The sequence below is a fragment of the Lygodium microphyllum genome, chromosome 15, assembly GCF_053477565.2.
Source record: "Lygodium microphyllum isolate KBCC chromosome 15, Lygodium_microphyllum_v1.1.10, whole genome shotgun sequence".
Classification (NCBI taxonomy): domain Eukaryota; kingdom Viridiplantae; phylum Streptophyta; class Polypodiopsida; order Schizaeales; family Lygodiaceae; genus Lygodium; species Lygodium microphyllum.
This window is the reverse complement of record NC_141149.1, coordinates 49323045-49336108: the sequence shown is the minus strand read 5'-3', so window position 1 is coordinate 49336108 and position 13064 is coordinate 49323045.

Here is a 13064-nt window from a genome sequence, read left to right as displayed (position 1 = left end):
CAAACTCTAGCCCTCCACCAATCTGAGAGTGATTCCGTACTATGCCGGACAAGCGGTCTTCAATCAGTCTTCAATCCTCTTCATGAGCATGAACTATCTCTTAAGGGGAGAGAGAGGGAGGAGAGAGAAAGACTAAATTCTAATCAGACCATTCGGGCAGCCATTAGACGAGCGAATACCAACGGCGAAGAGCAAAAATATAGATTATCAGGATGATATAATTAGTTGGTAGGGGTGTATAGAGGTTCCATAACCCCCCCCCAAACCAAAACTCATGTCGCCTGCAACCGCCATGGACGTTTTTCCTCTTCACACAAACCCTCCCCCCCCCCCCCAATTTCATCAAATTTTCAGGGGGTGAGAACCCAAGGGTCACCCCACTTGGCCCCCCCTAAGTCCTTTTTACACTACTCTTTTGTCCTTGGCCTTGGGCACCCCATTCGATTGTCTGGCGTCTGAATTACAGTCTGAAATTTCCTAGGCATTCTTCTTGAAGTCCCCCACTGTTGGGCATCTCCTAGAGTCTCGTCTAACATGCCAAAAAATTATGAAAATTCATCGACCGCTGTCCAATTTGTCATTAAAGCACTTTTGGGCCTTGCCGCTTAAAATCATACCGATTGCAGCTGTCGCCTTCGACGAAGTCTATTTTTCCCTTGAAATTCATTTTTTTTTCCTATTTTTAAGCACCTCAGCGTCAAAAATCATTTGTTATAGAGAAATGAGATATGAAGGAAGGGAGAGAGAAGAATGAGTGAGAGAAAGAACGAGGGAGAGGGGGAGAGAGAAACAAAGAGAGAGAAAACAAAGGAAAACAAAGAGAAAGAAAGAGAGGGGGGAGAGAAAGAGAGAGGGAGAGAGAAGGGGGAGGTAGAAAATAAGGGTGAGGTAAAGAGAGGAAGGAGAGTGAAAAGAGAAGAGAGAGAGAGAGTGTGTGTGTGTGTGAGAGTGAGAGAGTGAGAGAGAGAGAGATATTGGGGGAAGAAAAAGAGACAGAAAGAGAAAAACAAATAGAGAGCAAGAGAGAGGGAGAGAGAAATAGGGAAACAATGAGAGAATTAGAGAGAATGGAAAGATAGAAAAATAAAGGGGGAGGGGGAAGAGTAAGACAAAGAGAGGTGGGGAGAGAGGGTCTTTCAATATCCTTATTTTAATTTTTTTTATTTTCTATCTTTGATTTTGATTATAATGAGATGCATTGAGTGAGAGTGGGGAGGGAAGGAGGAGAGAGAAATAGAGGGAAGAAGGGAGGGAAAGGAAGAGAGTGAAAAAGTGAGAGCGGGGAGGGAAGATGGGGGAAGAGAGAGAAGCAATGACAAAGAGAGATGGAGACTAAAATGGAGGAAGATCATCAATGAGGAAAAAAAAAACATATTTGTTATAACATAGACCAAATGGAGAAGGATAATGGTCATGAATAAGTCTAAAGTCACACCAAGTACTGAATAACATAGACCATTCACACCAAGTACTGAATAAGTCTAAAGTCACTGACCTATTTAATGTCCCACACTTGCTGATACAGCTGGACACAGTTAAGACTCTGTTGGTGGTCACACACCATACGAGCTTGAAGTCTCAACACTCCCCCTCAAGCTCAAGACAGTAGTTGCACACCAAGCAGCTATCTTAAAACACTGAACTTATCTTTACCTAGAGACTTGGTAAAGATATCCACGACATATTCATTAGTCTTCACATGTATGAGATCAACTCTCCTTACAAGAACCATCTCTCTGATGAAGTGATAGTGTACCTCAATGTGTTTTGTTCTGGCATGGTATACTGGATTCATGGCTAGGAGTACACTACTAAGATTGTCAAATAGCAGAGTCACTGGAGCATCTACTTGTATGTCCAAATCAACCATAAACTTGAGCAGCCATGCAATCTCACATGGATGCTGCCAATGTGACACCCCTATACTCTGCCTCAGTACTCGATAAAGAATCCATAGGCTGCTTCTTGCTACTCCAGCCAATCATTCAACTTCCAAACCCAAAAGCATAGCCACTTGTAGATCTTCGGTCATATGAGCATCTTGCCCAATCTGCATCTGTGTATCCAACCAGTTTCAAGGGCTTATCTCTCACATAGAACAACCCATAATCTAAAGTGTGGACTTAACATATCTCATAATGTGTCTAACTACATCCAAGTGCGGCTTTTTGGGCTTCTGCATAAACTGGCTTATGACCCCTACAACATAGCTCAAGTCAAGCCTACTGATGGTCAAGTAAATCAGACTATAAACCATCTGCATGTAGATAGTCACATCCTCAACTTCAGCCCCAGTGCTCATGTCTAGATTTACATTCTGATGAAGAGGTGTATCCACAATATTTTGCATTCAGCCATGCCATACTTCTTCAGCATTTCCATGGCATAGTGCTTCTGCATCAGCCATAAACCATTTTCAGCTGTAACCACCTCAATGCTCAAGAAATACTTCAAATCACTTGAGTCTTTCATGTCAAATTCAGTTTCAACATCTTTATTACATGTTATATGCCCAAGTCATCATCACTAGTGATTATCAAATCATCAACATATATGACCAACACTACCAAACCACTGTCAGTCTTTTTCGTAAATAGGCTGTGATCAGCCGTGCCAACAGTAAATCCCAAGCTCTGTAAGTAGTTATTGATCCTTGCATGCTAGGCTCTTGGAGCCTGCTTCAGCCCATACAATGATTTTTTCAGCTTGCACACATAATGCTAAAAATCAAGGTGAAAATACCCTTTGATCTGATCCATGTAGACATCCTCTACCAAGTCACCATTGAGAAAAGCATTTTTCACATCCATCTTCTGCAATTTCCAGCCTCCTTTAGCAGCAGCCAATGCAATCACTGTTCGTATGGTTGCCATCTTGGCAACAGAGCTGAATGTTTCCTCATAATCTAACCCATACTGCTAAGCATATCCTTTAGCAACCAACATGGCTTTGTACCTCTCTACATTGCCATCCGACTTGCATTTAATCATGTAGACCCATTTTCAGCCAATGGTCTTCTTTCCTTATGGCACTGGCACAAGATCCCAAGTGCTATTTGCAGCCAAGGCATCTATCTCCTCATCCATAACTATGCACCAATTTTTATCCATCACTGCTTTAGCAAATGTAGCACGCTCTTTGACCTCTATCACCTTTGTTATATAAGCAAAATGCTTTGCAGAAAAACCACTGTAAGTTAGCCTATCCATAGGATACCTGACTCTTTGTGATCATCTAAGATGTGGTGCAATACTCAATTCCCATCTCTCATGAGGAAGAATTTACCTATTTTTCCTAGTACCAAGCATATACACTGTCAGAATACCAAGCTCATTCTATAGACAGTCAGTTGAGTCATAGCCTGAAGTCATTCTTCCAGGTGTCATCATACTAGATATATCATCAATGACTTTTTCTTTTCCTTTGTTGTCCACTACATTATATCTCCCCCTCACTAACATAGTGGTGTCAGTGGATGGTGAGCCAGAGCTCCACAATCTACCTGTCCATGGAGATACCATTTGACCACTAGGACCTATCATAGCAGTACTCTGCTATGAATTAGTTGTAGATACATGAGTAGAAGGCATATCCGATGGCAATGCAACCGGTGATACATACCAAGAGGCCATCTCATCAAAGATAACATCCCTGCTCACCAAAGTGTCCCTAGTAGAGGGATCATAGCATTTTTATGCCTTCTTCTCTTGCGAATATCCAATGAAAATATATGTATGTGCTTTTGGATCCAACTTCTTCCTTTTCTCATCTGGGATGTGCACATAAGCAAGATAGCCAAAGACTTTCATGTAATTTACATCCGGCTTATAGCCATACAGCTTCTAAAATGGTGTCATCTCACAAATACATGCAGTGGGAGTCCGATTCAAGATACACATGGCTGTCATAATAGCCTCATCCCAATAATAGAGTGACATCTTCTGCTCATTCATCATGGCACGAGGAGCTTCCATCAATATCCTATTCTTACGCTGAGGGTTGAAATGATGAATGGGTTGTCTCTTACCCATCCAACCTCCAATCTTCACTAAGAGAACTAAAGAGGGGCACCACCTAGCCAAAGGGAAGATGAGCTAGGACATCCCTTTCCTCAAAGAGAATCAAAAGAACCAAGACACAACTTCACAAGAGAGAATATATGTACTAGACACCATATTAGAATATGAGAGAGAAAAAGAGATGAGAGGAGAGGGAGACAAGAGGAGAAGAGGTACAGGAAGCTTGTCATTATGTATTCATGGAATGAGATGATGAAAAGAGAGGGAGACAAGAGGAGAAGAGGTAGAGGAATCTTTCCATTATGCTACATAATAAAAGAACTCACTCATATCTTACCTCAAAGAGATGGACTAGCATGAGGGTATTCTAGAGTGCTCTCATGTGCTTGTCATTCTCTTGCCTTGTCATTGTCATTGTCATTGTCCCTCTTTACATCTCCATGGGCTCCTTATATAGCATCCATGAGGGATTATATTAAGCTAATATTCTTGATTAGCATGATCTTGGATGATGTATGGCATCTTTGAAAATATGGAGAATAGTGGATGGGACAAGTCCCTACCTTGGTCATCATGCAAGAAGTCAAGGGTGGTGGTAGAGAAAATAGAGAAAGGGAGCTAGATTACAAGAGCTGGGTGCCCAAAGCACATTATTATAATATATTTACAAGAAGGATAGAATGGAAAGTTGGTGTGGTGAAAGAGAGAAGAAAATTACATGTAGCCAGCAGTCTGTACCTTCGTAACTTCAAATTGGTGAAGAATCTGAAAAAAGTTTATTCTGCAACTTTGTAGATGAGGTCGAAACCCGATTGAGCAATGATGAAATTTTCTTGAAACTCGCATTTCCTTGGGATATATTGAGATTATAAAAAACGGCTTCCAAAAGCTGCTTTGACTTTAGTCCCCCATATATATATAAATATATATAAGCATGTGACAGAAGGGGTCCATGCTTGTAAGCTTTTATGTAAGATCCAAATAACACCATGATGTGGATATTGACTTGTGTACTAGGGTGAGGCGTCCTCTAATGATGGTGATAGATTCAAAATCTTAGTGATGCATGCGGAACCCATGTGTAGTTGGAGGCTAGTCCTTTGAAAAATCTATGCACTCACTCAACTCCTGGGTGTAATCCATTTCCATCTTCACTAAGATAGCCATCCCTTTTACCCTTTACATTGGCATCCCTCCTAAGAACTTGTTTCCCTCATTTGCTAGAGTTATCATAATCGATAAGCAATGTAGCATACCTAATGCTTGAAGGGTAAACCCAAAGTGATATGGTAAGGCTCTTGATAGGGGTTTTGGCCAAATTTGTGGTAGAAATCCAGTTTGTAAAAAATTCGAATCATTAGCCCTCCCCTTAGGCAAGAGGCATTCATGCCTCTAGCTTGCTAATGATGGTCCAATAGAGTAGAGAGGATTGCACTCCCTCGTTGGTGGCTCTTCATTGAATGACTGCTCCAAAGTGTTCATATTTCTTTGAAAATAAGGCTTTAGTCGCCATCCATTTACCCTTGTCTTGTGAACTCTCCCATCCATGTCACCTAGCTTATAGCTGCCATTTGGATATCTTCTTATGACCATGAATGGCCCTTCCTACTTGAACACAAGTTTAGGATCCTTTCTATTATCAAATCGGTTATCATAGCGTAGCACAAGTGATCCTTCCCTTATGTGTTTTCTCGCCAGCTTCTTATTAAATGTCTTCCTCCTCTCTTCAACCTGCATGGAATAGTGTTGAACTGCTGCTTCTCTGTCTAACTCTAGCCTCTCTAGATCCAAGATCCTTTCCTCTAACTTATTATCTTGATTCTTCTCTCGATCGGCTACTAAAACACGTAAGCTGGCCAATTCCACCTCTATAGAAAGCAAAGCCTCTTGAGGTGAAATGGAGTATGCAAGACAATACTCTCAGCTTGCTTAGAGTTTGACATGTCTCCCAAACTAATTAAACTATGTCTTGTGCACGATAGAGAAGACTAGTACTACCCCTAGGGAGAGACCACCTATGAGAGGTTTTCAATTGCAGGTATTGAAGACTCCAACGAAGGTGTCATTCGCTCTTCATCGACACTCAACTATGAATTCCTATCCTTTATCATCCTGCAAGCCCGCCAAGAATCGTCATGTGTAGAATCTCCAACAAACCACCACTTGTACTCCATCAGTCCAATCCCCACAAAGAATAGCCCTACCACTAGCCACCTAAACCACTAACATGCCCCCAATGACCTTTCTCCCCACTACTACCAACACTCCTCTGTGGCAACCACAGACATTCTTGCCACCCACGTCATCGGTGCATACTAAAGCCTACTGCCTACGACGGTGAGTGTCATGGGACTGGCACTTGTCTAGGAGGGGGTAATGTTAACCCTTAAACAAACGAAGGTGGAAAATCCGAAAAAGCTAAAGCAGAAGACGAATGCCAAGGCAAAGTGAAACGGAAGACAAGACGCACAAGGAGAAAAGTCCTAAATAAGGGAGAAAGGCGCACAAGGAAAAGCATAAGTCAATACTTTTGTAAAAGAGCACAAGCGAATCATGGTTTAATTCAAGGAGTGTCGGGCTCTCACCGGTGCAATTTGTAAATGTAGACAGGCGGTGGAAAGGAAGCTAGGAAGATAGAAGGACAATGGGAAAAAGGGCCTAGGCCACAGTCGGCCATGTAAAAAAGGGGATAAGGGGATGACCACCCAAAAGGGATTTAGGGTTTTGTATATAAAGTTGAAAAGTGAATGAGAAGCTCATACTTGTGTGTGGCCAAAAGTGGCTCTCCTCTTCTTCTTCTTCTTCTTGTCCTTGCTTGCTTGAGCTTGTGCTTGAGAGAGGGAGTGTGAGAGTGTGAGGGAGTGAGTGTGTGAGGGTGAGGGACCAGGGAGGAGAAGCTCTTCATCTTCTCCTCTCTTCTTCTCTTCTCTTCTCTTCTCTTGTCTTGCTCGCGACAATGGAGCTTGGAGCATGGAGCTTGAGGATGGAGCTTGCTTGAAGCTTGCACTTGGATCGTGGAGCTACCAAAGTGCGCGGGAGAGGAGGTAACTCGATCGGCATGGAGGTAAGCTCACAACACCCGTAGATATGGATGGCACGTCGGTTATGTGAGAGGTAGCCATTAGTGCTGGGCTTGGAACGCTGGAAACAAGAAGCGGTCCGAGGGTCTTGGCAGTTGAGCAAAAGATCCCACAGACACTGCAATCAAAGCATAATTTTTTATAAGACCATGTACCATCCTATCAATCAAAGAAAATTGCGTATTTGTTTGACAGCTATTGGTATTGGCCATTCCAAAACATCTCTGACCTTGGCTAGATCCACTGAGATCCCTTCTGCTGATACGATGAATCCCAAATACTCAATCTGTTGCTTGAAGAATGCACACTTCTTCATTTTGGCATAAAGATTGTGTGCCCTCATTGTCTCAAGGACAATGCAAAGCTGGGGTTCATGATCTTCTTCCTATTTGGAGTAGACTAATGTATCTCGAGAAGAAGACGAGTACGAAGTCATCAAGATATGGCCTAAAGATATCTTGCATTAACCTATTGAAGGTGGCAGGTGCATTCGTCAGCCCGAATAACATGACCCTGAATCTGACCGAAGTCGAATTCCATATTACATTACATGTCCACTTCAGCTTTTAGCCAAGTGACCAAATCACTTAACTTCTTTATCAATAATTATAGTCAAGACAATCGTTGATTAAAAAAAGTCTTATTCCATTCAAATGGCATAGCCCTTTTGAGTACAATCATTCTTCGGGAGATGGAACAAGCTGATACATTAATTCGAGGAGAATAAGATGTTGTCACATTCAGCTACGAGAACTATATAATAGTATTGATTGGGATCATGGATTTTCAGGAATTTATAAGTCATTGGAAGATTAGGGTATCTTTTCCTTTGATATCCATTCTTCTCATGATGTCCCAATATCTTAATTCTGTCGGTAGGGATTACTCGAGTCACTTCCCTATACACATACGCATTCTGCTTGACCTTCGACCTCCGACATGTAGGGTTGGGTTTGCGTGAGCCTCAACAAAGACGAACAGCTTCACGATCTTTAAGTCCTCCATCCACTTGATTCTCTTCAAGTTGGTTTGAAGGTACGCAAGTCGGTGGGTAGCTATGTAATAGATCCCTGAAACACCCATCCATCTCCGTTTCTTGTACAAGGGTGGATTGTAGATGTGGTCTAGGATATTCATCATATCGAGCCTTCGTCGATAATCGAAATCACACGTCGCAGTCATAAACATGACCTAGAACACCAAGAATCTGTTCCATGCTTCATGACTATGCAAGACAGCATCAATAAGTAAGGAAATGTTCTTTAATACAACATTTGCTTTACTTCTTCTTATTAAGTTCTTATAAAGACAGATCCTTCATTGGTTCACTCTGATACCAACTGTAACGTGTCCACCTGTTTACTCGTGGGACACATCTTAGCAGTCCATTGGGAAGAGGATCTAGAAAGCTCCGCCCGGCACTCCCATGGAATGTTATAGGGTTTGCGATCTAGGTCTTTCTAAGTCTGCCATGTAGTGGAAGTATTTTGGTCATTCCCACTTAGGACTGACCTAAATCAGGGTTTTCCTAGTGGTCAAACCCCTAGAACGGCAGCTAGCGTCGAATCCCAGGCAAACTACTTTACGCAAAAATGCCAGGGTCGAAGCAGATTCATGCTGCACTTGGTTCAAGGAGAATGGGAAATGAGAGGAATGCAAAGCTCGACCTCTCTACCCATAAGGCATAGTCCCATTCCGTTCCCCTAAAACAACATAAATCGGGATTCTAGTAACCTAGACTCTAGGTCAACGCCCTTGTTGTTCATTTCCTTCGAGAAAAGTTCCTTGCTATCGATTTCATTTGAGAAAAGTTCCCGACCAACCAGGACCACCCATCTGTAGGACGGACCCATGGCCACATCCACCACACTTTCCTCAGGGTTGCTTTAGTTGTCTAATTACCTATCACATTTAGTTGGACACGTATAAAACAACTTCCTTAATTAGCCAATTAGAGACTGGTTCCTTCACGTAATCGTAGCACTGACATAGAAAAGTAGTGTCAACCAAGTTCCTTTTCAACAGTTGATCTTATTTATCCTTGGGAAATATCATATAATCCAGCCCATAGGCTAATCCATAATCCGCTCGAAGGGATTCCATAATCCGCCCGAAGGCAATCTAGCAATCCATAGGGATTACTAATCCAAGATTTCACCCATAGACTAGTATGCGGGCCTCGAGATCCAATCCCGAGTCACGTTAGCCTCTTGTGCAGGGCCCAGAAGGCAAGGGATTTATGGCCAGATCCCCCTGGCACCTAAGTGTCCTCCTGCTCCAAGTAGCGCCCAATGGAGAGACCTCTTGCGGCGGGTTCAGTCCATGTTCTTGGTGCGGCTAACAACCCCCTTGGTTAGGGCAGGCAGACAGTCGGGGGTAACTAATGCTGCCTCTCCCTTCGGGCCTTCAACTTGAAGCATTAATTATCTTTCTATCTTTAGTTCCTTGAGCAAACAATGCAAATAGTGCTCCTAAACTGTTACAAGCACAATCAATCCAGTGGTCGTTTATTTGGCCAACTGCTAAGGAATGAATCCTTCTCTTCGAATGCATACAGCATTTGATTCGGGATCAATTGAGACTTGGCAATATCCCCAAGGGTTTGTTTGTTTTACCCTTTTGTCCTTGGGTTAGGGTCATACCCTATCAACCCAAATTAACCATTACCTTAGGTTTCTTAAGTTAAGTCAGTGAATCCTGGTGACCATGTCACTCTAACTTGATTGATCCTTTGCTTACTAAGCAAAACATAACTTCCCTTAACTTGGAAAATCAGCCCAAGAAAGGTGATGTAACAGGATGTCTACTCATCCTCTTGCAAGTTAGACTTGCGCTAAAATCTGCCAACCTCATTCCAAGGAATGGAAAATCTATCTTGTGATTAAATCACAATGCCGTGTGACATTGCAACTTGTTGCACAAGTGTCGCACCTAACTCATGGGATCATTTTACCCATTGAACGGCGTTTCCTGGTCAAGGAATTATATTTAGTCAAGATGTAGGGTTTGGGGTGTCTTCCTACCCAACCCAACCCTAATTGTACTAGGCTAACAATGTTTGGTCCTAGGGTTTCCAAACTCAATCTGAGTTTTAACATTAGGTCGGTCGATCCTTAGGATAGAACCCTAGATCGTCGTTTGCATGGGCATCCAATTGATCCAAACATTCTGTGAATGTGGGTATGACCTTTGGGTTTGAGGGTTTCGACTTGGCATCCAAGTACGATACTAGGTTGCACTCCTAACGTGCCAAGCCCTAGCTAGTACTTGAGGTGTTTATCGTACTAACTAGTTATGCCTATACGAATCCCTAACGATTATAATATTACAAGTGATTTAGGTAAAATTGATCACTTGTCTTGCGACAAGAACGATCCTTTCCTAGAGATGCTAAACTTGTTCTAAAGATGTAAATAGTTGCAAGACATCACAATACATGTAAACATGCGATTCATTGCAACTATAAGGATTGCAATAACCCTTCTCTTTCTTTGCTAAAGTCCTGATGAATGACAATTTGGAGAATAACTTACATAGGACCTACTAGGATTTACGTTAAGGAACTATGCCTACAACCTTTTGTCTAAGTATTTGAATTTCATGCTTTGATAAGCCATGCAACCTTTCCTAAATGCAGCTTTGATGAATGAAATTTACGTATGATGAATATGTAACATGCAACCCTTTTCTAGATACAACATTGTTAATAAAGTTCATGTGACATGCAACCTTTAATCCGTTCGACAAACATCTTCGCATGCAATGTGCAAGTCTATGGTCCCATTTCCATGCTATGCAATGGACGTTAACAATTCTTTCCATGCGAGTCATAACAAGGAAGTTATTGACTAAAAGGAAGATACGCTTGTTCTTTTCACGGCCAAACAAGGATGCACTTAACAACTTCATCTTTTAACCCTAGGCAATATGTGTTTAGGCTTGTCACTTTGAAATGCACGAAAAGGAAACATGCTACTAAGCTCGTAAGATGGATAGGTAATTTACATTCATAACATTGGAAACGCAAATAACCCAATTGCATGTCATGCATTGATTCTAATGAATCGTTTGGATAGGCAATTTTTCCCCAAATGCATTTTAACTAGGCTAGGTGAAAAAACATGCCTAAGTGCTTCCTTTCCATGAAAGTTATCGTGCTTAATGCATTTCTTTTACGTGGAATTAAAACTCGTGGAACCTGGGCTTGAGGGCTCGTGGGAATGTCCACGTGTATGTTCGGGGAAGAACCTCCCGTGGGTGCGCCTTGCATCTTCTTGGGAGCCATCGTAGACGAAGTGTGTTTGGACTCCGGGTTTGCCTTTTCCCTTACGCGGTTTGCGAATTCCCTCCAAGCTTGGTAAACAGCCTCAAAAATTGTCTGCTTCTCCCTTATGCAAGAGTACCCTTTACAAGGTGTGGGTTTTAAGACCCAGATAAAGACTGCGTGCACAAGGCTTAACGGCCTTTCCTTTAGAAGCTCCTAAGAAGCTTCTAGGAAGCTTCTGCTTCCTAGGATTACATGGATGGAGGCCAATGATTGGAAGGAGGGAAAAGATTGATGACGAGAGGGGATGATGGCAATCGTGGAGCTAAGGGCGGCAGTAGGCGTGTGGTGGCGGCGGAATGGCGATGGCAACGGCAACACGCACGGTAGCAGATGCTCCAAATCTTCATTTCCCCTCCTTCGTCAGTAACCGGTAGCCTCCTCTCTCTCCTCCTTTGTCCATAGGGGGGTTCATATAGCCTTAAGGGGGGGAGAGGTAGCCACCACGTGGCCTATGCTGCGAGGACCCAAACTGTGTATATATTTTGGTGCAGATATTATGTGAGTACTCATGCATACTTAGATATTACGTAGCTAGAAGACCGCGGGCTGGTTTCTCATAACGATGTGTGGATGGAGCAAAGTTATCCATGTTGAGAAGAAGTACACATGAAGGTGTCTGCGACATCCTTTGCAATGTGATTGCACAACGTAACATCATTGAACATAGGGACACTGCATGATCGGTAGGGTAGCTCTTGGACCTGTGTGATGAGGACAGTGTACTTCTCATGGCCATTCGTGCGGTGCTTACCACAATTGATTGCAATGTTATTAAGGCAGAGTGTAAGACGGAATCGTGTGAGTGGGTCAGGGTGACAGCTCTAAACATAGGTGAGACAAGCTCCCTAGGTATGTCCTGCCCTTGGTGTGCCCTGAACAATTGTGGGTGATGCTAAGGGGCTAGGGGACTAGGGACGGAGCCAGTCAACCAAGGTCACTGGACGCACTTAATTTGAGGACCCCTAGGTGCTGTGCTTTGATCGTGGGTACTTGTTATCTTTTTATTCTCTTTTTTTTTCCCCTTTCTTTCTTTCTTTTCTTTTCTTTTCTTTTTTTCTTTTCTTTTTTTTCCTTTTCTTTTTCTTATGCTTTTTTTTGTCTTTCTTTCTTTCTTTTTCTTATCTTTTCTCCCTTTTTTTTTTTAACTTTCATGAGTACAACCATTGAAATATGTTGAGGCTATTAGCCTTTCAATGGGTTGGCAAATGTCAAACTTCGAAGGCTTAGGAAATAGATATTATAGTGATGATTGTGCCCTAGCCTCGTTGTTAGAGAAGCCATTGTTGAGATGGGGAGATACACTTGAGATATTCCAAACCTCTTTGTGACACGCGATGTCGATACAATTGAAGTAACAATTGTTGTGGGCCAACTATAGTGCTTGACCCAGAAAGAAAGCGTAGCCCATGACTTTGCTTTGGGTCATGCGATGTGGGCACTCGTAAGGGTTATTCTTCGCATTCGCCAACGTGGTTTTGTAGCGATTCTTTGTGAGGTTGGTGGTCTTGCGGTGACTTGGGCATTGAACACGTTCGCATGAAGACCTGTGTCATCCTGCATCCACTTGCCACTTCATGAGTGTATATGCAAGTCGCATGCGTCAGATACAACAAACAAATGCAATCATGTCAAGATATT